The sequence below is a fragment of the Pristis pectinata genome, chromosome 32 (genome assembly GCF_009764475.1).
Source record: "Pristis pectinata isolate sPriPec2 chromosome 32, sPriPec2.1.pri, whole genome shotgun sequence".
In the NCBI taxonomy this organism is placed as follows: Eukaryota; Metazoa; Chordata; class Chondrichthyes; order Rhinopristiformes; family Pristidae; genus Pristis; species Pristis pectinata.
In genome coordinates, this window is record NC_067436.1 from 8604642 (window position 1) to 8628297 (window position 23656).

At 44.2% G+C, this 23656-nt stretch overlaps 1 pseudogene; it reads left to right on the plus strand.

Annotated features, from left to right (window-relative positions):
- Nucleotides 1–1484: 1484 nt before the first annotated feature.
- Nucleotides 1485–1865, plus strand: LOC127585236 (small ubiquitin-related modifier 1-like; annotated as a pseudogene).
- The last annotated feature ends 21791 nt before the right edge of the window (nucleotides 1866–23656 follow it).

Below are 23656 nucleotides of genomic sequence, written 5' to 3' on the forward strand. Positions count from 1 at the left end.
GTGGGTTTTCTCCGGGTGCTCTGGTTTCGTCCCACATTCCAAAGACGTATGGGTTAGGAAGTTGTGGGCGTGCTATGTTGGCGCCAGAAGCGTGGCGACGCTTGTGGGCTGCCCCCAGAACACTCTACGCAAAAGATGCCTTTCACTGTGTGTTTCGATGTACATGTGACTAATAAAGATATCTCATCATCTCATCTCATCACTTCACCCCGAGTAGTAAAGTTTCCCTGGTTTGTCATAGAGTCATAGAGTTATACAGCATGGAAGCAGGGCCTTCGGCCCAACACTTCCATGCCAACCAAGGTGTCTATCTGAGGTAGTCCCATTTGCCTGTGTGTTGTCCATATCCCTCTCGGCTTTGTCTGTCCATGTACCCGTCCAAATGTATTTTAACCATCATAAGTGTGGCCACTTCAACAGCTCCCTTTGGCAGCTTGTTCCACATACCCACCACCCTTTGTGTGATAGAGTCATAGATTCATACAGCACAGAATCAGGCCGTTCAGTGCACTGAGTCCATGCTGCCTGTTAATCACCCACTTGCACTAATCCTGCACCGATCCCATTCTTTTACTCTTCCCACATTCCCATTAACTCCTGCCACATTCTACCCCTCACCTACACACCAGGGGCAATTTACAGCGGCCAATTGACCTACCAACCCGCATGTCTTTGGGATGTGGGTGGAAACCGGAGCAACTAGAGGAGACCCACGCAGTCACAGGGAGGACGTGCAAACTCCACATAGACGGAACCGGAGATCAGGATTGAATCCGGGTCCCAAGAGCTGTGAGGCAGCGGCTCTACCACTGCACCACTCTGCCATCCCTGTTTGTGTGTGTGTGTGTGTGTTTGTGGGTTTATACATGTGCAATTTCATGTATGTGTGAAGACTGGTGTCAAACAAGGCTGCATCGTTGCCCTGATGCTTTTCTCATCCTCAACCATCTTCTTCTTCTCAGATTTTCAATCTTCCTCTTTGGAATGATGCATCTCACCTCCAACGAACTTCCAATGGGTGTGGAGATAATCAGCGGAACAAATGGGAGAAATGTTCAGCTCACGATGGCTATACTCCACAACGGTAGTTGAGGTGGAGTATAAGATAAGAGAAGATTTCTTTATTAGTCACATGTACATCGAAACACACAGTGAAAGGCATCTTTTGCGTAGAGTGTTCTGGGGGCAGCCCGCAAGTGTCGCCACGCTTCCGGCGCCAACATAGCACGCCCACAACATCCTAACCTGTACGTCTTTGGAATGTGGGAGGAAACTGGAGCACCCGGAGGAAACCCACGCAGACACAAGGAGAACGTACAAACTCCTTACAGACAGCGGCCGGAATTGAACCGGGGTCGCTGGCGCTGTAATAGCGTTACGCTAACCGCTACACTACTGGGACGATTCTTGTGTTTTTGCACACGCTCGGTCTGAGCTCCAAGACATTGTTGATACATTCAAAAATACATCTGTCCGGCATTGAGATGTCTGATTAACAGGCAAAATCTTCCAGCCAATCGAGAGAAAAGAAATATGGAGAATGTATTAAATTAAAATTTATAGGTCAAGGCAATTGTAAGATCCATTTCAAAGTGAAAATGACCACACGGCTAAGAAATCTGAAGGAATCCTACCGTCAGCTAAAGGGTGTTCCCCCAGATTCACCTTGATTTTTGTTTGAAGGTCAATGGATCACAGATCAGCCAACACCCAAAGACATTATGGAGGATGAAGATGTGGTTGAGGTATATCAGGAACCGACGGGAAGGTGGTTGAGAGCCTAACTGCTTGTAACTGTATAAGAATCCCGATCACCTGTAGAATTTCTTCATTGTTTCTTGTTAGCTGTAATCACTGATTGTACAAAAAAGCAACTTTCTTTCCTATAGTTTGCACAACGTTGATGCCCAGCTAGAAGTTCTTCTTTTCAGTATATTCTATAATACAACCAGTTTTATTTAGCATAAATGGTGAAGTGCCACCTAAGACTTTTTTTAATAGAAATTTATGATTTGAGTACCTTGTCTTTATAAATTCATGTTTTTCATTGTGTAGATAAAAAACATGTTGGATTTGCAAAGAAAAAGAGAAAAAATACACGGATAGGAAAGGTTTAGAGGGATATGGGCCAAACGTGGGCAAACGGGACTAGCTTAGATGGGAATGTTGGCCGGCATGGACAAGTTGGGTGGAAGGGCCTGTTTCCGTGCTGTATTACTCTGTGACTCTACGGGCCTTACACTCAATATGGGAAAGGGGTGGAGCAAGAGTGGGCAACCAATAGGTGGATCCAGGTGGGGGGGGGGGGGGTGATTGGCAGATGGAGAAGGGAAGGGTGGAGATAGCGACAGAGGCTGGGAGGTGATAGGTGGAGGCAGCAAAGGGCTGCAGATGATGGCACCTATCACTTGTCTCCTCTCCCCCTCACCTCTTTATACGGCCTATCACCCCTCTTCCCTTTCAGTCCAGATGAAGGGTGTCAACCCGAAATGTTGGCTGTCTATTTCCCTCCACAGATGCTGCCCGACCCACTGAGTTCCTCCAGTTTGTTGATTGCTAGCCTGTGGTCTCAAGACTCCTTTCATGGCTACAACCACTTGACGTGTTGACAACACTGTCACGTGGGTTAGAAGCAGAGCTTGACAATCTGCACCACTTCCACACTGGTGGGTGTTATCAATTACAGTGCAAAGGAAGTTGACCACCCATGGGAAGATCCTGACTAATTCTGAACCAACTATGAGGGGATATCACCCAGTTACCACGAAGTAGGGAATTAAACCAACATCCCTTGGCCAACCAGTCTGGACTACAGAAAGCTACTGAAAAACAAATAAAACCACAGATGTTGGAATCCGAAACCATATCAGAAATACTTGGAGAACTCGGCCAGTCAAGCAGCATTTGTGGAAAGAGAAACCAGCGGGTCAGGGACCCTTCCTCGGAAGTGGGGAAAGAGTGGAGGGGTCACAAGAGACTGCAGATGCTGGAATCTGAAGCAACGCACAAGATGCTGGAGGAACTCAGCAGGGCAGGCAGCATCTGTGGAGGGAAATAGACAGTAGATGTTTCGGGTGGAGACCCTTCATATGAACATTTCCAGGTGAAGGGTCTTAACCCGAAACGTCGATTGAACATCTCCCATTGAAGAATGGAGGGGTGTCAGTCTTCAGAACAGAGCTATGGAGGAGTGGAGCATAAGACAAAAGACATCCAATAGTCCAGAAAATCAGCCAGTTCTGCACCTTCAAATTCCTAGTATGCATCTGACTATGTCTCTCAACTTCATTACAAGGGCATAGGAGACTGTTTCGGCCATGGTACGAGTTGGTGAAGAGCTGCTTATATGGAGATTGGTTGAGACAGATCAGGTGACAAGGAGCATGATTGCTGACCGTTGTTTCAAAGAAATAAGTGAGAAAAGGGACATAAGTATGATAATGGGATACAATGACCGAGCAGTTTATCTGAAGTTGGAAAATTCAGTGTTCATTCCTGAAGCTTGTGAAGTGCCCAGATGGAAGGTAAGATGTTGTTCTTCCAGCTTATGTTACATAGAACATAGAACAGTACAGCACAGAACAGGCCCTTCGGCCCACAACGTTGTGCCAACATAGCTAATCCATCCTACCTGTAGAATGTCCCTATCCCTCCACTTTCCTCTCATTTGTGTGCCCATCCAAGCCCCTCTTAAAAGCCCCCAATGAATTTGCCTCCACCACCCTATCAGGCAACGCATTCCAGTCATCCACCACTCTCTGAGTAAAAAACATTGGGCCTCACTATGGCGGGGGTCTGAGTGGGAGCGGGAGTGAGAATTATAGTGGCAGGCAGCTGGAAGCTCAGGATCATTCCTGTGGACTGGGTGTAGGAGCTCCGCAAAGCACAGAAGGTCATTGGTTGGTGCAACAAATAGCATCCAGCAAGACAGTTGAGCTGTTATGTTCCTGCCTAAAGTGCTAAATATTTGACGGTGTTTGATCACATCACAAGGATGGTGTGCTCAATCATTGAACAACCCCTTAATTTCTGCAAGGAGAGTTTGAAGGGTGTTTGGATGTCAGTGCGGACTCAGAGGACGGAAGGACCTGTTTCCGCCTGTATCTCGCTGTGACTCTAAATGGGGTATCAGGGACTTGCCAAGTTCTGCATGAGCGAAGGGTAGTTAGTGAGCCCCATCACAACCTCCTGTCCTGAACAAAAAAACTAGAGCAAGTCACCTACTATCAGTCCCCAAAATGCAACCTTAACCCCATTGCTTCCTGCCATTGTTTCTTTAAACCATTAAAAAGAACCAAGCTGCTGGAGGAACTCAGTAGATCAGACAGCATCTGTGGAGGGAAATTGGCAGTCAACGTTTCAGGTACAGGAGCCTGAAGACCCACACTCAATGTTTCAGGAACAGCTTCTTCCCCTCTGCCATCAGATTCCTGAACAGTCCATGAACCCATGAACACTATCTCGTTATTCCTCTTCTGCACTATTTATTTTTGTAACTTATAATAATTTTTATGTGTTTGTGTCTTGCACTGTACTGCTGCCACAAAACAATAAACTTCACGACATACATCAGTGATAATAAACCTGATTCTGATTCAGGTTGAGACCCTTCATCTGGACTGAAAGGTCTCGACTGTCTATTCCCTCCATAGATGCTGCCCGACCCACTGAGTTCCTCTAGCATCTTGTTTTTGCTCCAGATTCCAGCATCTGTAGTCTCTTGTGTGTCAAAAAAACTCATTAGGGGGTGGGTGACCCACCCCAATTAAGTGTATCACTCACTATGTGATGCCAGACCTCTCACCTCCAGAATCTGATGCCAGACCTCTCACCTCCAGCCACTGAGACAGTCTGAACACAACACCTTCAGAAGCAGAGGCAGGAATGTTAACCGCTAAAGCAGAGCCTGGCTCCAGCTCAATGTAAATTAATCCTGGGATATAAAAGATGGCAAATAAGAATCTGAAATGGGCCCCAGACACTGTAGGCCAGTGACTTTAAAGCTCAGAGCCTTTGCAATGTAGTGTAAACAGAGTGTGGGGAACAAATACCAGATGGCTATTATCATACCCTTGTCAGACAAATCCTCATTAACCTATAATCAGCAGATAAACAGATATCAGAGCCATGAGCAATTTGTTTTCCTCTGATGATATCATCACTTTGGAAGCTGAGACATAATGTTCCTGTGGCTACAAAGTAACCTCGGCCAATCAGGCTGCACTGTAACCCAGAACGTCTGTGAGGAATGAATTAACCGTTTCAGTATAAATTGGACTAGAGATTTTATGGAACAGAATTTCAATCTGCACCAGTCGCCAAGGTAGGTAACTCCAGGCAACGTGGGCTCTCTGACACCACACTGGTACCCAGCACAGAAAGTGTCCTCACCCCTATTCCAGGAAGGGTGAGGGATATTTTCTCCTCTTCCTCCCTGCAGCCCTGAAATCGCATGAAAGATCATTCTAGAAAATGGTCCAAATCGCCACTGTAATCAAAGAATAAACTTACTTGCCCGAAGGGTGTAGATTATTGAGAACCATGCATGTGGGCTGACTATTTATGGTTTATGTATTTCAAGCATGTATGTTGCAAATCTGCTCCTCAGACCCAATGTTTGAAATTCTTCTTTCACGCACGTGTATCCTTTTAAGGTTGATTTTTTTTAAACTGAGACTTTCAGAACTCTCTAAACCATAACAACCAAGATGCTGGAGGAACTCAACGGGTCAGGGAGCATCTGTGGAGGCAAAAGGACAGTCGACGTTTTGGGTCGAGACCTTTCATCTGGACTGAAAGGTAGAGGGGAGATAGCCGGTGTAAAGAGGTGAGGGGAAGGGGTGGGGCCCTTTCCCTCCACAGCCGCTACCTGACCCGCTGAGTTCCTCCAGTCCAGCATCTTGCGTGTTGCTCCAGATTTCAGCACCTGCAGTCTCTTGTGTCTCTGTACCATAAAGTCGTAGTGAGATTCAGCATGGAAACAGGTCCTTCGGCCCAACAACTCCATGCTGACCTTCAAAGTCCCATTTTAAACCATGTTATCTGTTACGTGATTGGCCAATGATCCCCTATCATATAAATTGTTCTCCCAGTGGCAGAATAAAATCTATTTGAGCCCAGGGTAAAATGAAAGTTGGAGATCCATCATATCCAACTGTGGGTGGGGTTTGGTATCGGTGGGACCACAGCACACCTTATTGTAGACAGGATGCTGGAATCTGGAGCAAAAAACAAACTGCTAGAGGAACATAGCAGGTCAGGCAGCATCTGTAGAGGGAAATGGATGGTCAATGTTTCGGGTCAAGCCCCTACATCAGGACTGAGAATGAAAAGGGGACAGAGCCAGTATAAAGGGGTCATATAGCACGGAAATAGACCCTGCAGCACAACTAATCCATGCTGACCAAGGTGCCCGTCCAAGCTAGTGCCCTTTGCCAGCATTTAGCCCATGAACTTCTAAACCTTTCCTATCCATATAACTGTCCAACTGGCTTTTAAAAGTTGTTATTGTACCTGCCTCAACCACTCCCTCTGGCAGCTCATTCCATATACGGACCACCTTCCGTAAAAAAAATTGCCCCTCAAGCTCCTATTAAATTTTTCCCCTCTCACCTTAAATCTATGTCCTCTATTTCTTGATTCCCCAATGAGTAAATAGAATAAGTGGAGACACAAGAGGGCATAGATGTGAGGACCAGAGTCCTGATGCAGGGTTTTGACCTATCTTTGCCTCCACAGGTGCTGCCCGACCCACTGAGTTCCTCCAACAGCTTGTTTTCTTGCACATTATTGTACAACAGAAGTTCCAAGGAGCTGCATAGGCTTAATGGGCCGAACAGTCTGCTCTGAATACTGCATGAAATGATACCAAATAAGGGAGAAAGGCAAAAGAAAACATAATGAAGGATCTGGCAGGCACCTGTTCCTGAAATCTGACCCTTTTTCAAAAGCACTGCGGTCCTCAAAGTGGGTGCTAATGTATTCAGAGGAAAACTCTAAGGCAACACTGTAAGCCATTAAGAAAAAAATACTTAAAGCTAAGCGTTCACACCTTCCGCCTTCCTCCCTGAGGGTAAATATTTCTGATCTCTAAGCGAGGAAGCTGGACACATTGTCTTTCTTTCCACCATCAAAAAACACTCAATATCACCTGTCAGTTTTATCTGTGAATCCCTCAGGAAACTGTGCATGTGCTTGGGGCCAATGAAAGTAAAACCTGGCATAGAGGCTATGGGACAGAAGGAAATTTAAAGCATCCCATAATGCCTGTGATAATATTTAGAAAATGTCTTTGAAACTGCAATTAAAGCTCATCAGTGTAGTGCCCTAGTGTTACACAGTGGTAGACTTGTCCCCACCAGTACTGTACCCCAGTGTCACACAGTGACAGACCCATCCCTACCAGTACTGCATCCCAGTGTTATACAGCGACAGATGTCCCCATGAGTACTGTACCCCAGTGTCACACAGTGACAGACCCATCCCTACCAGTACTGCATCCCAGTGTTATACAGCGACAGATGTCCCCATGAGTACTGTACCCCAGTGTCACACAGTGACAGACCCATCCCTACCAGTACTGCACCCCAGTGTTATACAGCGACAGATGTCCCCATGAGTACTGTACCCCAGCGTTACATAGTGGTAGACCTGTCCCCACCAGTGCTGTCCCCCAGTGTTATATAGTGACAGACCTGTCCCCACCAGTACTGTACCCTTGGATCAAGGGCTCTTCATGACTTGCTGAATGTTTCCAGCATTTTTTGTTTTTGTTTCATGCTCTTATGTCACTTTGAAAGCTAGTCGAGGGATAGAACATAGAAAAGGAACAGGCCCTTCGGCCCACAATATCTCTGTGAGCATGATGCCAAATTAAACTAATCCCTTCTGCCTGCCCATAGAACATAGAACACGATGTTGTGCCGACCTATATAAACATATTCCATGATCAATCTAACCCTTCCCTCCTGCACAGCCCATAACCCTCCATTTTTCTTACATCCATGGGCCTACCTAAGAGTCTTTTAAATGTTCCTATTGTATCAGCCTCCACCACCACCCCTGGCAGTGCATTCCAGGCACCCACCACTCTCTGTGTAAAAAACCCATCTCTGACATCTCCCCACCGACCTTAATTGGATGTCCTCTGGTATTGGCCATTGCTGCCCTGGGGAAAAGGTGCTTGCTGTCCACTCTGTCTATGCCCCGCATAATCTTATGCACCTCTATCAAGTTGCCTCTCCTCCTGAGTCGCTCCAAAGAGAAAAGCCGTTAATCACTCAACCATTCCTCATAAGACATGTCCTCATGATCCATATTCCTCCATTCCCTGCATATTCATGTGTCTATCTAAAAGCCTCTTAAACACCTCTATCGTATCTGCCTCCACCACCATCCCTGGCAGTGCATTCCAGGCACCCGCCACTCTCTGTGTAACAAACTTGCCACAAAACTCCCTTAAACGAATATATCTATAGATGTACACTTTGAAGAACCAATCGTTGCTTAAATAGGATGATCAGTTTCCAGATCACTTGTGTGAAGTGGCTCCTTGCTTGTGATTTCAAAACCTACCGCTGCTTGTAAGTATCAATATATTCAATGAAAGTAGTTTGTTAGTTAATATCATTTCCTTTCAGGTATTAAAACATTTCATTGTGTTTATAATTCATGTTAATGCTTTTAAAACATTAAAGGGCATATTTATGTTCACACGGAGTTGGGTTGGATGCAAAGGAAAAAGCCTTGGTGGTATCCATGGTTTTCATTATCCACCAGAATTTGATGCGGCTCACCCTCATGGATAACGAGGACATGGTACATCCCTGCCGTGAATGTATTCAGTAACTTCACTCCCACAGCTCTTGGGGTTGAAATACCAAACGTTCACAACTCTCTAAGAGAAGAAATTCCTCCTCTTTGTCTTACTTAGACATTCCTTACTCTGGAACTATACCCTTGGTTTTAGATTCCCTCATGAGGAAAAATAAATTCTCTCACAAGCCTTCCTCTGAATATTAGAAAAGTGCGACAGAAAGGACCCCATCCAATACTCCAGTAATTTAACTCATTTTGTTGATATCTAACTTCTTACACCAAGTTTATCCTGTGGGATACATAAACAGTCATTTTTAAAACCTAGATTTTGTTTGTGTGTGTTGTTTGTGTGTGTGTGTGTGTGTGTGTGTGCGCGCGCGTGCGCCCGCACGTATGTGTCACTGTGTGTGTGTGTGTGTGTGTATGTGCGCATGTGTATGTATGTGTCAATGTGTTTGTGTGTGTGTGCCTGTGTGTGTGTGTGTGTGTGTGTGTTTGTGTGTGTGTGTATCTGTGTGCATGTGTCTGTGTGCTCGTGTGTGTTTGTGTCTCTGTGCTTGTGCATGTGTGTGTGTGAATGTTTGTGTGTGTGTTTGTGTATGTGTATTTGTGTGTTTGTATGTTTGTGTGTCTGTGTGTGTTATGTGTTTGTGTGTGTGAATGTTTGTGTGCGTGTGTGTGTATGTGAGTGTGTGTGTCTGTATGTGTTTGTGTGTGTATGTGTTTGTGTGCGTGTGTGTGTGTCTGTATGTGTTTGTGTGTATCTGTGTGTTTATATGTGTGTGTGTGTGTGTGTGTGTGTGTGTGTGGTCCTTGTCTATGGGATTTATATTGTCCTTTTACGTATTTCACAACACCACAGCTTCATAGCTGGAGACATATGGAGCAAAGGGGAGAAAAATCCATTCAGAGCTCTTTGTTGCTCATGGCACAGAGTTTTATTGCAATGGGATTGAAATATGGCAGAGAGATAATATACACAAGTAGAAATACTTTATTTAAAATTAGACTAATTATCTCGAGAACATGAACAAACAGAGACATAAAGCAGAGAGCAAACAGCCCTGATTTATTCTCGTACACCATTTCATGGTAGTGGCATGCAGCTTTGGAACAAGGAGTAGAGGGTGCAACATAACTAACTGGGTTCTCTGCTTTTAAAGTGTAAATTGTTGGGGGGGGTGTGTCTTATTTGTGAGGGGGAGGGGTGGATCCTGGAGACAAGGGACTGCTTGTCAAGGGACAAGAGCTACCATATTAATAAATAGTAATATATTATTTTAATATATTTTTTTAATATTTTGTTCTTATGTTAGGAGATTAACAGGGGTCTAGATCACAGTGCCTGAAAGGGTGATGGAAGTAGAAAAGCTCCCCTGTACTTGGGTGTGCATTTGAAGAGCTGTGACCTTCAGGCAGGATGAAGCTGCGTATTATGTATCACAGAGTCATAGAAAGATACAGCGCGGAAACAGGCCCTTCAGTCCATCTAGTCCATGCAGACCATCAACCACCCATTTATACTAATCCTGCATTAACCCCAGTTATTTTTATTCTTCGCACATTCTCATCAACTCCCCCCGATTCTACCCCTCACCTACAAACCGGGGGCAACTTATATTGGCCAATTAACCTACCAACCCACATGTTTTTGGGAAGTGGGAGGAAACCGGAGCTCCCAGAGGAAACCCGCGCAGTCACAGGGAGAACGTGCAAACTCCACATGGACAGCACCTGAGGTCAGGATTAAACTCTGGTCTCTTGCACTGAGAGGCAGTGGGTGAACTAGCCAATGTGCCAACTCATTTGTAGATGAGTTGCTTCATGGACATCAACCTCCCCTCCTTGGACTCTGTCTTTACCTCTCGTTGTCTTGGTGAAGCAGCCAGTATACATAATCAAAAACCCCACCCACCCAGGACATTCTCTCTTCTCTCCTCTTCCATCAGGTAGAAGATACAAGAGCCTGAGCGCACGTACCACCAGACTTAAGGACAGCTTCTACCCCACTGTGATAAGATTATTGAACGGTTCCCTTATACAATGAGATGGACTATGACTTCACAATCTACCTTGTTGTGACCTTGCACCTTATTGCACTGCACTTTCTCTGTAGCTGTGACACTTTGTACTGTTATTGTTTTTACCTGTACTACATCAATGCACTCTGTACTAACCCAATGTAACTGCACTGTGTAATGAATTGACCTGTACGATCAGTATGCAAGACAAGTTTTCCACTGTACCTCGGTACAAGTGATAATAATAAACCAATACCAATAACAATGAATTACTTCTTACAAAGCGAATCGAGGCCGACTGGCCCTGCAGATCCATGCTGGTTCCCAACAGAGGAATCCCATCAGTCTGTCCTTACTTCCCTCCACCTCTACACTCTGCTCTCTCTCATACACCCATCAATTCCCCTTTGATTCTTTTGAACTTATCAACACTAAGGGGTAATTTACAGTAGCCAATTAATCCCCCAGCACATCTGTGAGATCCATGAAGAAATCGGAGCACCTGAGAGGCACCCCGCATGATCACAGGGAGAACCTGCGAACTCCATGCAGACAGCATTCAAGATAAAGTCAAACCCAGATCCAATTGCCACACCATGCCACCCAACTCTAAAACATTTCATTAGCACTTTGGTTGGAAAAGAATCCACAAAGACTGATGTGTTTAAGAGAGATACCTTTCAGCAGCAGCCTTGGGAGAAAAGAAACTAATTAACACTGGAAAAAGTCAGAAGTATTTTTAAAAGAGCCTTGAGGGGGTTGTAAGGGAGAGTGGCAGGCTACATATGAATGATTGCATCAAGTGAGTCCCATAACAGCATCTGAGTAAACTGTCTTTAAGTAAGAGCTGAAGAGAAAAGACAGCAACAGGCAAGTTTGACAGAACTTTAGAATAAATAGATCAGATAAGCGGAACAGATGACTATGGGTGCATAAATCTGCAGGTATCTGTTTAAACTGGCTGAGATAAGCCTGGCAGAGTGCGGCTGGATTTAACGTCCTGTCCTGGCAGTGAGTATTCCAACGTGGCTTGAAGAGTTTTCCAAACTGAACATTGTCCCTGGTGAAATTTGATGATTGTGGGTGTCAATTCAGTGTATAACACTTCCACTCTCACTAATCAAATGACTGAGAGGCAGCGTAAGTGAAATCTGTGTTATGGAGAACTGTTGTGTCTTGAAACTTGGATTGAACTGAGAGCTGGTCTCTCAGCGTCTGATATCAGAAACTTAACTATTTCATTCCCTCGACAAATGTCTTTGAACATTTAAAAAATGTTTTCTTTTTTCAGCAAAATAGAAAATCTTCATGCGCTTCATGGATACCAGGAGACATGAACACACACACACACACACACACACACAAACACACACACATATATACAGACACACACAAACACGCACACACATGTACACACTCACAAACACAAACGCATGCATACATACAAAGATAGACACATGCCACGCACACACACACAGATACACACACAAAATGCACACATACTGATACAAATACATCTCATTAACGTACACCACAAACACATCACTAACATACAGACACAACACAGATAAACACATATACACACCTGCAAAACACATATACAAATCAGGAGTTTGTTTTTTGTTCTTTCTTTGACTTTTGCTCCATATTCCAGCAGCTGTAGTCCCTTGTGTACACACCTCCTTAACATGCACCCCAAGCGCACACATCATTAGCACACTCATGCACAGATACACACACTGGATTAAAGCACACACCAAACACATTATTTACATACACATGCACACACGTACACACATGCATGCACGTGCACACACACACACACACACACACACACACACACAAAGAAAGGGACACAAGTAAGTGTTGACAGACACGCATGGACAAACACGCATTAAAACAGACATAGACATCCTGTCCCATTCCATGTGTAGATAATGCAACATATAGATTAACCCATGTAGTATGTTAGGGACTGAATTTCAACTTTAATCAGGAATTATGTAGATAGCAGCCATTAATACAAACAAGAATCAGCCTTCAAAAAAACCTGTTCACATGTAACTTCCAAGCAGTAATCAAACATGCACCATTGTCTACATAGATCGCAAACTACTGGTTCACAGTGGGAGACCACTTCTATATACCTAGGAAACTGACAAGGCAAGCTTTTCTTTTTACACTCATACAGATACATTATTAAGTATTGTAACATCCATCAATACATTAAGGACATTGAAGCCAGTCACTGTACATGGAGCATACTGTTTGTGCACTTGTGCACAGCAAAACAATAGATGTATGTTTATGTTGTTATGAGTCAGGTTGCTATTTGGTGAAGGTCCCTTTAAGGCACCTGGACAGTAGAGTAGTAGTGTGTGTGTGTGGTGTCATCAAGACAGCAAGAAGATAACACTGGCTGTTTTACTCAGTGAGTCGCAGTGAGTGGAGGAGCGAGAGAGAGAAAGGGGAGGGAGGGAGAGAGAGAGAGAGAGAAAGAGAGAGAAAACAAGTGGAGTCCACTGTCGTTAACCTGTAGAGGGAAACAAGTATTTCTGTGGGCGGCCACGTATTGAATGCCTTTGGGGTGGCAGATACTTCGGAACAAAGCAGTGGAGATCATCGGTGATTGAGGTGTCGTATGCGTTCCATCGTTGAACATTTGGATTTCGTAATTTCCCTCTACATTCTCTCTACATTTTCTCTTCAGTCAACAGTGGTTTTGCAAAAGCCTTTGCTCACGTTTCACCTGATGACTTGCTGAACTGAACTTTGAGAACTATTCCTAGACTTGGGGGCTTTGAGAATTTGCCACACACACACTTTGAGTTTAGTTTTGGGGATTATGTTTGATATCTAACATTTTTATTTTTCTTATTATTACAAGTAGTTATTAATAAAATAGTTTTTGACACTTGTACGTGACTTGGTGTGTTTCTGTTGTTGCTGGTACGTAACAAAGTTAATCAGTCCGTATTGACACTCTCAGATGAGATAAGGGAAGGGATTAAGTGGCTTAACGGATAGCTAAAGACATATTTGTTCTGTCAATCAATATTTAGGGTTTTTCTGTATCCAGGGAGATAAAAGAGCTATATTTTGAGTGACCAGGGTTTTGTGCTCAGTAGCATTCAGACCATCCACCAGTGTTTGAATATTCAAACACTACCTCAATTGAATTATCACTATCTCAGTATACCAACGCTGTGACCACTTTGCACCACAACGGACTTTGATTTTTTTTTCTGATTGTGTCCTATCTTGTAAAAATTGAGTATAATTTATGTTTTTCTTGTGAATGTTGTGTATCTGATGCTATGTGCTTGTGATGCTGCTGCAAGTAAGTTTTTCATTGCACCTGTGCACACATGGACTTGTGCATCTGACAATAAACTCAACTTTCGACTTTTTCAACGTTCAACTTTCAAAGGGGATTTGGTAGCTGAGGTGTGTTCCCATTCTAAATATGTAACTCTACAAAGTTAGTTGTCTACACCCAAAGAGTTGAAGAACACTGTATAAATATAACAGTTGAAATTGTACTTAATCACCTACTGTTATCTTTGTGCTTAAAGATTACAAAACCTTGATAAGCCTTGAGTTCAAGAGAAGTTCTTCCGAATATCTGCTTTGTGGTGCTGAATAAAGACGTTTTGCATCTACATCTCCAGTCTGTGTCGTTCAATCACAGTCACAGAGGGTGAGATGAGCAGCAAAAAGGGGTTAAAAGAGAAGCTGTGCAATGCGAGGGGTTAGAAGCTTATGCTGATGAAGTAAGAGCGACGATCCTTTCGCAGAGGGAGGTACAGAGGCCCAGGTTTTGAAGCTTATTGATGAATACTGAGGGGATGATGGTGTTGAATGCCGAGCTGTAATTGATAAACAGCAGCCTGACGTATGTTTTGCTGTTGTCTAGGTGCTCCAAGGCAGAGTGGAGAGCCAGTGAGATTGCATCTGCTGTAGACCTGTTGTGGTGGGAGGCAAATTGCAGCGGGTCCAGGTCCTTGCTCAGGCAGGAGTTAATTCTAGCCTTGACCAACCCCTCAAAGCATTTCATCACAGAAGCTGTGAGTGCTACCGGGTGATAGTTGTTGAGGCAGCTCACCCCGCTCTTCTTGGGCACCGGTATGATTGCTGCCCTTTTGAAGCAGGTGGGAACCTCAGACCACAGCAGTGAGAGGTTGAAGTTGTCCTTGGAATTGAGTACAGGAGTTAGGACGTCATGTTACAACTACAAATCATTGGTGAGACCGCACTTTGAGTATTGTGTGCAGTTCTGGTCGCCCTATTATAGGAAAGACACCATTAAGCTGGAAAGAGTGCAAAGAAGATTTACAAAAATGTTGCCAGGATTCGAGGACCTGAGTTATAGGCAGAGGTTGGATAGGCTAGGACTTTGTTCCTTGGAACACAGGAGACTGAGGGGTGGCCTTACAGAGCTGTGTAAAGTCGTGAGGAGACAGAATGGATGAATGTATCTTTCAAAGTGAAAGGGAACCAAAAACTAGAGGGTATAGGTTTAAGGTGAGAGGGGAAAGATTTGTAAGGGACCTGAGGAGCAACTTCTTCATGCAGAGGGTGATGCGTATATATTACAAGCTGCCAGAGAAAGTAGGCACAGTACTGTAGCGGTTAGCATAACGCTATTACAGCGCCAGCGACCCGGGTTCAATTCCCACCGCTGTATGTAAGGATTTTGTACATTCTCCCCGTGTCTGCATGGGTTTCCTCCGGGTGCTCCGGTTTCTTCCCACATTCCAAAGACGTACAGAGTAGGAAGTTGTGGGCATGCTATGTTGGCGCTGGAAACGTGGCGACACTTGCGGGTTGCCCTCAGAACACTCTACGCAAAGATGTATTTCACTGTGTGTTTCGATGTACATGTGACTAATAAAGATATCTTATCTTAGTTGAAGCAGATGCATTAACAACATTTAAAAGACATTTGGATAAGTACATGGATAGCAAGGGTTTAGAGGTCAAATGCATGCATATACGACCAGCTTAGGTGGGCACCTTGGTCGGCATGGATGAGTTGGGCTGAAGGGCCTGTTTCCGTGCTGTATTACCCTATGACTCTATGACTGTAGTTCATTTGTTAAGCATACAATCAAATGGGCCTTACACTCAACATCCATAAAAGGAAGACCCTCAGTTAACCTGATCCCCCTCTACAACATCATCCTCCAAAAATAAAAGTTCCTGAAGAGATGCTGGAAAGTGTGACCTGTTTGCCAATAGCTCAGGAGCACCTTTCAATACATCAGTGATGAAATTCACCATCGCCATCAGCACGAACACTGGACTTTGTCTCCACCAAGTCTGCGCAGGTGTTCCTCCCACCAATGTTGTCATGGATGAATTCTTCTGCCACAGGTAAGTCTGTGAGGACGAGATCAAGTAGGCTTAACTGTTGTAGTGGTTCACTCACTATCTGCTGCAGAACCAGTCTGGTGGTTCTGTCCCTCAGGATGTAGCCAGCTTGATCATTAGTGGCTCTACCACACCACCCTTGGTGATGGATATTGAAGTGCCCCACCCAGAGTACATTCTGCACCCTTGCTACTTCCAAAGTTTTATACAGCTGCAACTTGACTTCCCAACTTTATACTCAATGCCCCAACTGATGAAGGCAGGCATGCCATATGCCTTCTGTCTACTTTTGTGCCACTTTCAGGGAGTTATGGACTTGCATCCCAAGGTCCCTCTATACATCAATCCTCCATTTAGTTTATACTTTCCGTTTGCATTTGACCTTACATTGTGTTGTTTAACACGGAAGACTCCTTATTCATCAGCTGAAGGAGGACAGTTGGTAATAATCAGCAAGGGTTTTCCATACCCAGGTTTGACCTGAAGCTCTGAGACTTCATGTGGTCTAGAGTCAACGCTGAAGATTCCAAGGACTACTCTCTCCTGCCTATATAACACTGTCCTGCCACCTCTGGTGGGTGTGACTTGCTGGCGGAACAGAATGTACTCAGTTTTTGTGAGGGAGGAGCCTGGCACATTGTAAGGTATGATTTTGTGAGTCTAACTATAATTAAGTTAATTTGTAGGACATCTTTCCCAATTTAGACAACAACCCCTGGTGTTTGGGAAGAGAATGATGTAAGGTCAAATGTAAGAGGACCCTTCAGAGTATTGATGTATAGAGGGACCTTGGGATGCAAGTCCATAACTCCCTGAAAGTGGCACAAAAGTAGACAGGGTGGTAAAGAAGGCTTATGGCATGCTTGCCTTTATCAGTTGGGGCATTGAGTATAAGAGTCGGGAAGTCAAGTTGCAGCTGTATAAAACTTTGGTTAGGCCACATTTGGAGTATTGTGTACAGTTCTAGTTGCTCCCATTACAGGCAAGAAGTTAAGGCTTAGGAGAGGGTGCAGAAGAGGTTCACGAGGATGTTGCCTGGATTAGAGGGTATGAGCTGGAGAGTTCTGAAGAGCTGGAGGCCGAGGGGAGATCTGATAAAAGTTTATAAAATTATGAGAGGAATAAATACAGTCAGAGTCTTTTCCCCAGGGTGGAAATATCAAATACTAGAGGGCATAGCTTTAAGGTGAGAGGGGGGAAGTTTAAAGGAGATGTGCAGGGCAAGTTTTTTACACAGAGAGTGTGGGTGCCTGGAATGAGCTGCCAGGGGTAATGGTGGAAGCAAATACAATAGTAATGTTTAAGAGGCATTTAGACAGGCACATTAACAGGCAGGGAATGGGCGGATATGGATCATGTGCAGGCACTTGGGATTAGTTTAATTTGGCATCATGGTCAGCACAGACACCATGGGCTGAAGGGCCTGTTCCTGTGCTGTTCTATGATGCATTACCACCATGCCCATAAATAGCAGTGGGTGTGCATGCACACAGATATACACATGTATGTATGCACACAGATGTACACATGTATGTATGCACACATGCATGCCACGTGTTCATACTATTTATACTTTGTTATGGGAAGATCATATTTCAGATCCAAATAAAAGAACAACAGATCATAGCTCAGTTTGAGTGGATGCGACGTGCTCACCATCGCTGACCTATTTAATTAAAGTCATCACAAATAACTGTGAAAGTGTCATATAACAGCGGAAAATGTTCTTATACTAAAAATTGATCATTTAATCAGGAGATCAGGGATTTTGGTAAACATTGTGAGGTGCAGGAGTACGTGCTGAGGGACTTACTGAAGCTCAGTGCAGCCAGTGCAAAGGCTGTGTGGGGAAGGGCCACAGTCTGGGTGCTATCTACCCCCGGTAACAGCCCCACAAACACTTGAAGTATATCTTGTTCAAATAGGCCACGAATGGCAGTGGTGCTTTGTATTTAGAATATGTTGATTTGACAGCACATGTATATTGATTTGATGATTCTCTGAATGTTCAGGAAGTTATATACTGATTGCATTGTATTTCCTATTTGTATATTTTTATGAATACTTTTTACTTTTGAGATTAAAACATACTTTGTGAGCAGCCCTGGATCTGTTCAACACTATGAATGTGGCATAAAGCATTAAGAATAATGGGCTAAACCTACACTAAACTGCTCTTAAATCGCATAGTTTCCAAGGAAACACTCACATAAGCCAAGCATCAAGAGAATTCTAAATGATCTAATGTTAACAGAAATAAATCTAATTTTTTGTTGATATTATCACTTGAGAAGCTGATAAATTGTCACATGATTTTGTCAGTAGTTTGTGGATGAATTAATGTTGGTGTGGATTAAATTGGAGGGAGTCCTGTTGTCGGCCATAGAGTTAAAGAGCAATATAGCACAGACACAGGCCCTTTGGCCCAACCAGTCCATGCCAACCACGGTGCCCACCCAGCTAGTCCCAATATCCTGTGTTTGGCCCATTTCCCTCTAAGCCCCGCCCCTCATGATTTTATAAACCTCTATAAGATCACCCCTCAATCTCCTAGGAATCTCCAAGGAATAAAGACCTAGCCTGGCCAACCTCTCCCTATAATTCAGGACCTCTAGTCCTGGCAACATCCTCATAAATCTTTTCTGCACTCTTTCCAGTTTAACCACCTCTTTCCTATAACACAGTGACCAAAACTGTACACAGTACTCCAAGAGTGGCCTCACCAACGACTTATACAACTGCAACATAATGTCCCAACTCCTGTACTCAATGCCCTGACTGATGAAGGCCAGCCTGCTAATCACCTTCTTCACCACCCTGTCTATCTGTGACGCCATGTTAAAAAGAAAAGAATGACCTACTTTAATTTGCTGCCTTGTAGCATCTCATGATCTTCGAAAGGCGTTATCGCCAAAGAAATATCTTTAACCAATGATCCTATATTAATAGACACATCATTTCAATAATTGACTGAGGATAACTTTAAGCAGTAAGAATAGTGTGCAGATAAATTGGATTTATACTCAGGTTTCAGGGGATGTTTTTCCCAAAAATATACTTTATTCATTAAGTATACAGTTGTACAATGTGCGACCTTGTATTGTCGCTATTCAATCTACCAAACGTATCTCTACACTTGCGTAAATATTGACGATAAGTCAATATTTCCCACATCCCAAAGATTTGCGGGCTGGTAGGTGAATTAGCCGCTGTAAATTGGCCTAGTATGGAGCTGAGTTGTAGAATCTGGTGGGAGCTGATAGGAATGTGGGCCCAGCCTCTCCAGTCTCTCCTCATAACTGAGACACACCATCCCAGGCAACATCCCTGGTGAATCTCCTCCCGACCATAACACCAACGACCATAGCAGCACATGATGTTCCAAATGTTACCTCACCAATGTTTTATAAAGCTGTGTTTGAGAAATGTGAGATAGAGTAGGAAAATGTCACTGAGGTAAAAGATCAACTATGATCTTGAGCAGACTCAATGACCAGATGGCCCACTCCTGGTTCTATTTGTTATGTTTACTATGGGACAGAAATACATGTATTAACGCTATTAATTCATGAGGTCTAGGCAGCACAGTAACATTTCACCCTGTGATGTTTTTTTCTGCCATTTATTTGTACAGGATATGGCTGTCACTGACAAAACTCATATTTATTGTTCTTTCTTCATTGCTCCCAGAATTGAATGTTTGCCAGGCCACTGCAGAGGGCAGTTAGGAGTCAATGGTGTTGATGAGAAGAGAGTCATGTATAGACCAGATGTGTAAAGACCTCAAGGATGGCAAATTTCTGCTCACTGAAGAAAACTGAAAATTATTTTTGAAAACAGCAATGCGGTGATTTCGTGGTTGTCCTTTCCTAAATTTCAACCCCACAGCTTGTGTGGTGGGAATTGAAATGTCTCCAGGTTAACGGGTCAGACATCTACCCACAAGCTTAGCACTTCAATTGTGATTCGGTCCATCTCCCCAGTGGCGTACACTGCCCGCAAAGGTGGTGATAGGAGATTCAATCGTGATTTCCCCAAGGGGATTGGACATAGATTCAGAAAAAAAAAATCCAGGGCAAGAGCAAAGGGATGGCACTGACCGTATACAGGTGGCCCCTGTGTAAGGCCATTCGGTTTACAGAAATTCGCCCTTACAGAATTCACAAATCACCATCCAAAAATCCAAGATATGGAATAAAATTCACTCTTGTGGAATTTATGTGAGGAAAAAATTACAGAAAAAATAACAAATGCAGAAGTAACAACAAATTTTGTCCTTTTTCAATTTTTTTCAACTTGCATTTCTTGACGCATGCAGATGTGGTGGGATTTCTTCAGCGCGGTGGGTTCATCCAGCCGTCTTGCAGTTTTTTTCAAGAGTTTTCCATATCATTTACCTTCAGGATGTCTGAAACAGGGCCAGCAAGTTTAAGTGCAATCTAAATAACCACTGTTATTTGTTATGAGTTATATCATTAAACTATCTTACCTATATTTGATATATACTGTATATAACATTGTGTGTTTCCATTCAAACTGAAGGCTGGAATGTGATAAGTGGAGACAAAAGAGGCTCACTTACATCTACCCTCTCTTCCACACCCCACCCCCTGACCCTCCCCATCTGCCATTTTTTCCTCACTCCTTATCTGCCTTTGCCCATCACCATCATTTTCCAGCCTTTAGTTTGTTATATGCTCCAGGTTACAGCATCTGCAGTCCCTTGTGTCTCCAAAGGCAACTGCTGCCCACTGAAGAGATTTGCTTTGGAAACTGACAAGGCAATCACCTAAGTGGCTCCCTGTGGTGTACCAGCAACTGTTGAGAGAAAAATATCCTGCACCGACGTATCTCTACTTTTCACAGGGAAAGTATGGTTTCGTGCTACAGAAAATTGTGATATTGATGTTTTTCTAGGAACGCAACCCTTCTGTAACCCAGGGGTTTGCCTGCAGTCCTTTCTAAGACCTAGTACAAGAACGATGGACCAAATGGCTGTATGATTGAATACTTCCTTTTGAAGTCCTTTGCTAAAATAAGGATGGGTAACTTTGCTGGTTTGATAAATGATTGTATGAAAAATAGCTCCTCACAAAAACCTCATCAAATCCCAAGGGAACTTCTTCTATAGCTTGTGTCTCTTCCTTTCTAACATGATCTACTGACCCCTCCAACCCAAAATGATTCATGTATGTGCACCCAGCTACATTAGTGATGGGGACCCTACGCTGAGATAATGACTCTTTGTCCTTCAGTACTTCACAATTATCCAGCGCCTTCATTAATGTGGAGCTCTTCAAAAACTAAGAATTCTGTCGAAATTAAAAGTGAGCTCACTCCCTAGTTTCAGCTGAATCTTGACTCGTGAGCAAGGGTAACTGATGCAGCCCATGATGAGATGTGCATAAATCATTGATCAAGTGCCAGGTTTGAGCAATGGTTAATGATTAATCAGTCTACTAGTTGCAAGATCTTCAAAGTTATCCATTTCACCAAAGGAATCTCTTATCAGCCTCTATTAATAATAAAGAATTGGAAATGCATTTGAACTTATAAACCAAGACTCCTGACTTCTCAATGACCTTTGCATCCAATAAAATGCATTGTTATTCGGGATGTGGAATGAGTGGAGTAGAAGTTCTTCCATGGCCAGTTGGATTGAATGGCCTCTTTCTGTGCAGTATACCATGCATAAATGGGGCTGCCAGTTCTGCACACTGCACCATCCTACAAACAACAATGGGATTATTTGTTTTACTGAGGTCGGTTGCAGGGATGGAAGTGATTTCTGCCCCTGGGCTTTTTCCAAAATGGAGTGGTGACCTGCAGTATGAATCCTGATTTCCCAGACCAGAGTTTAGCCAAGGACTTGGCTCCCTCTTCCCCTAGGATGATGAGATGTAGCCAGAAAAATCTCATGCTGCATAGATTCACTCCTTCCTGATATTGCATGTGGAATCACATTGAAATTACCCAGAGTGATGGTTGGCATGGATATAGCAGGCTGGAGGGCCTTTGTCTGTGCTGTATGACTCTATCTACTCAATCCGTTTATCTATGGGGTACAAAGAAGAAGCTTGTTATTTGATCATTGTCTCCGTCCCAACTCCTTCCAACACTCAGGAGGCCCAGAGTTGTCTGGAGTTCGTCTATCAGTTCTCCTCAATTCACCCTGCCTGCACATCCATCTCCGTTCCTTCAGGGTCATTGGATCAAAGAGTTTCTTACCTGACCCCAGGCTGGAAGTAGGTCATCTCCATTGGCTGGAAAATAACATGCCAGGACCAACCAATTGCGCAGTTCCAGGAGACCAGGATCAAGTCGTCGAGTTTATTGTCATGTGCACAAGTACGGTACAAAGAAAAATGAGGTACAGGTACAATGAAAAACTTGCCTGCAGCAGCACCTCAGGCACGTAGGTACAGACAGCAACACACAGAGCACATAAATTGTACATAAATTAAACCAGACATTGAAAAAAAGCTGTGCAAAACAAGACGTTAGTGCAAAAAAAAATACAAACAGAGACGTCCATGGCAGTCCATATCGTGTTCCGTCGCTGAGGTAGGGTTAGGGTTGTGCAGGTCAGTTCAAGAACCTGATGGTTGTAGGAAAGTAGCTGTTCTTTAACCTGGTGGTGTGGGACTTCAGGCTTCTGTACCTCCTGCCCAATGGTAGCAGCGAGAAGAGGGCATGACCCGGATGGTGGGGACCCTTGATGATAGACGCCGCCTTCTTGAGGCAGCGCCTGCTGTGGATGCTTTCCGTGGTGGATCTGTTCACTAGGCAGCACCAGGCAGGTACCTGAAGGTCCTCCTGAGGTTTGGGCTAGGATGCAGGCTTTGGGTGATGCAGCTGCAGGGATCAAGAGCAGGGAAAGTGGTCAGCGGTCAGGGGGTGTCCGCGGAGAGAGTGAGTGGCAGGGCTCAGAGGGGCAGCCTTACCCTGGGAGACAACAAATGGCCGAGAGGCAGGGTAGTGGGAGAAGGGAAGAGAAAAGGGGGATGGAGAGGGAAGGGAAGGGGCTGAGAGTTGGGGAGGGAGCTGAGAGAGAGGGATAAATGGAAGGGGAAGGACTGAAAAGCGATCCGAGGGAGAATGAGGGAGGCAATTGGGGAGGGGGTGGAGGGGACTGGTATAGGGAGACAAAGAAAGGGAAAGTGAGGAAGAGGGTCTGGACAAGACATCAAGACATTCTGTGTAGACACGAGAGACCGCAGAAGCTGGAAGTTGGAGCAACAAACAAGATGCTGGAAGAATTTAGTGGGTCAGGCAGCATCTGTGGAGGGAAATGGACAGTTGATGTTTCGGCTTGAGACCCTTCGTCTCAAGGTTCTTCACCCAAAACAGGACAGTGTGTGTGTGTGTGTGTGTGTGTGTGTGTGTGTGTGTGTGTGTGTGTGTGTGTGTGTGTGTGTGTGTGTGTGTGTGTGTGTGCATGCGCG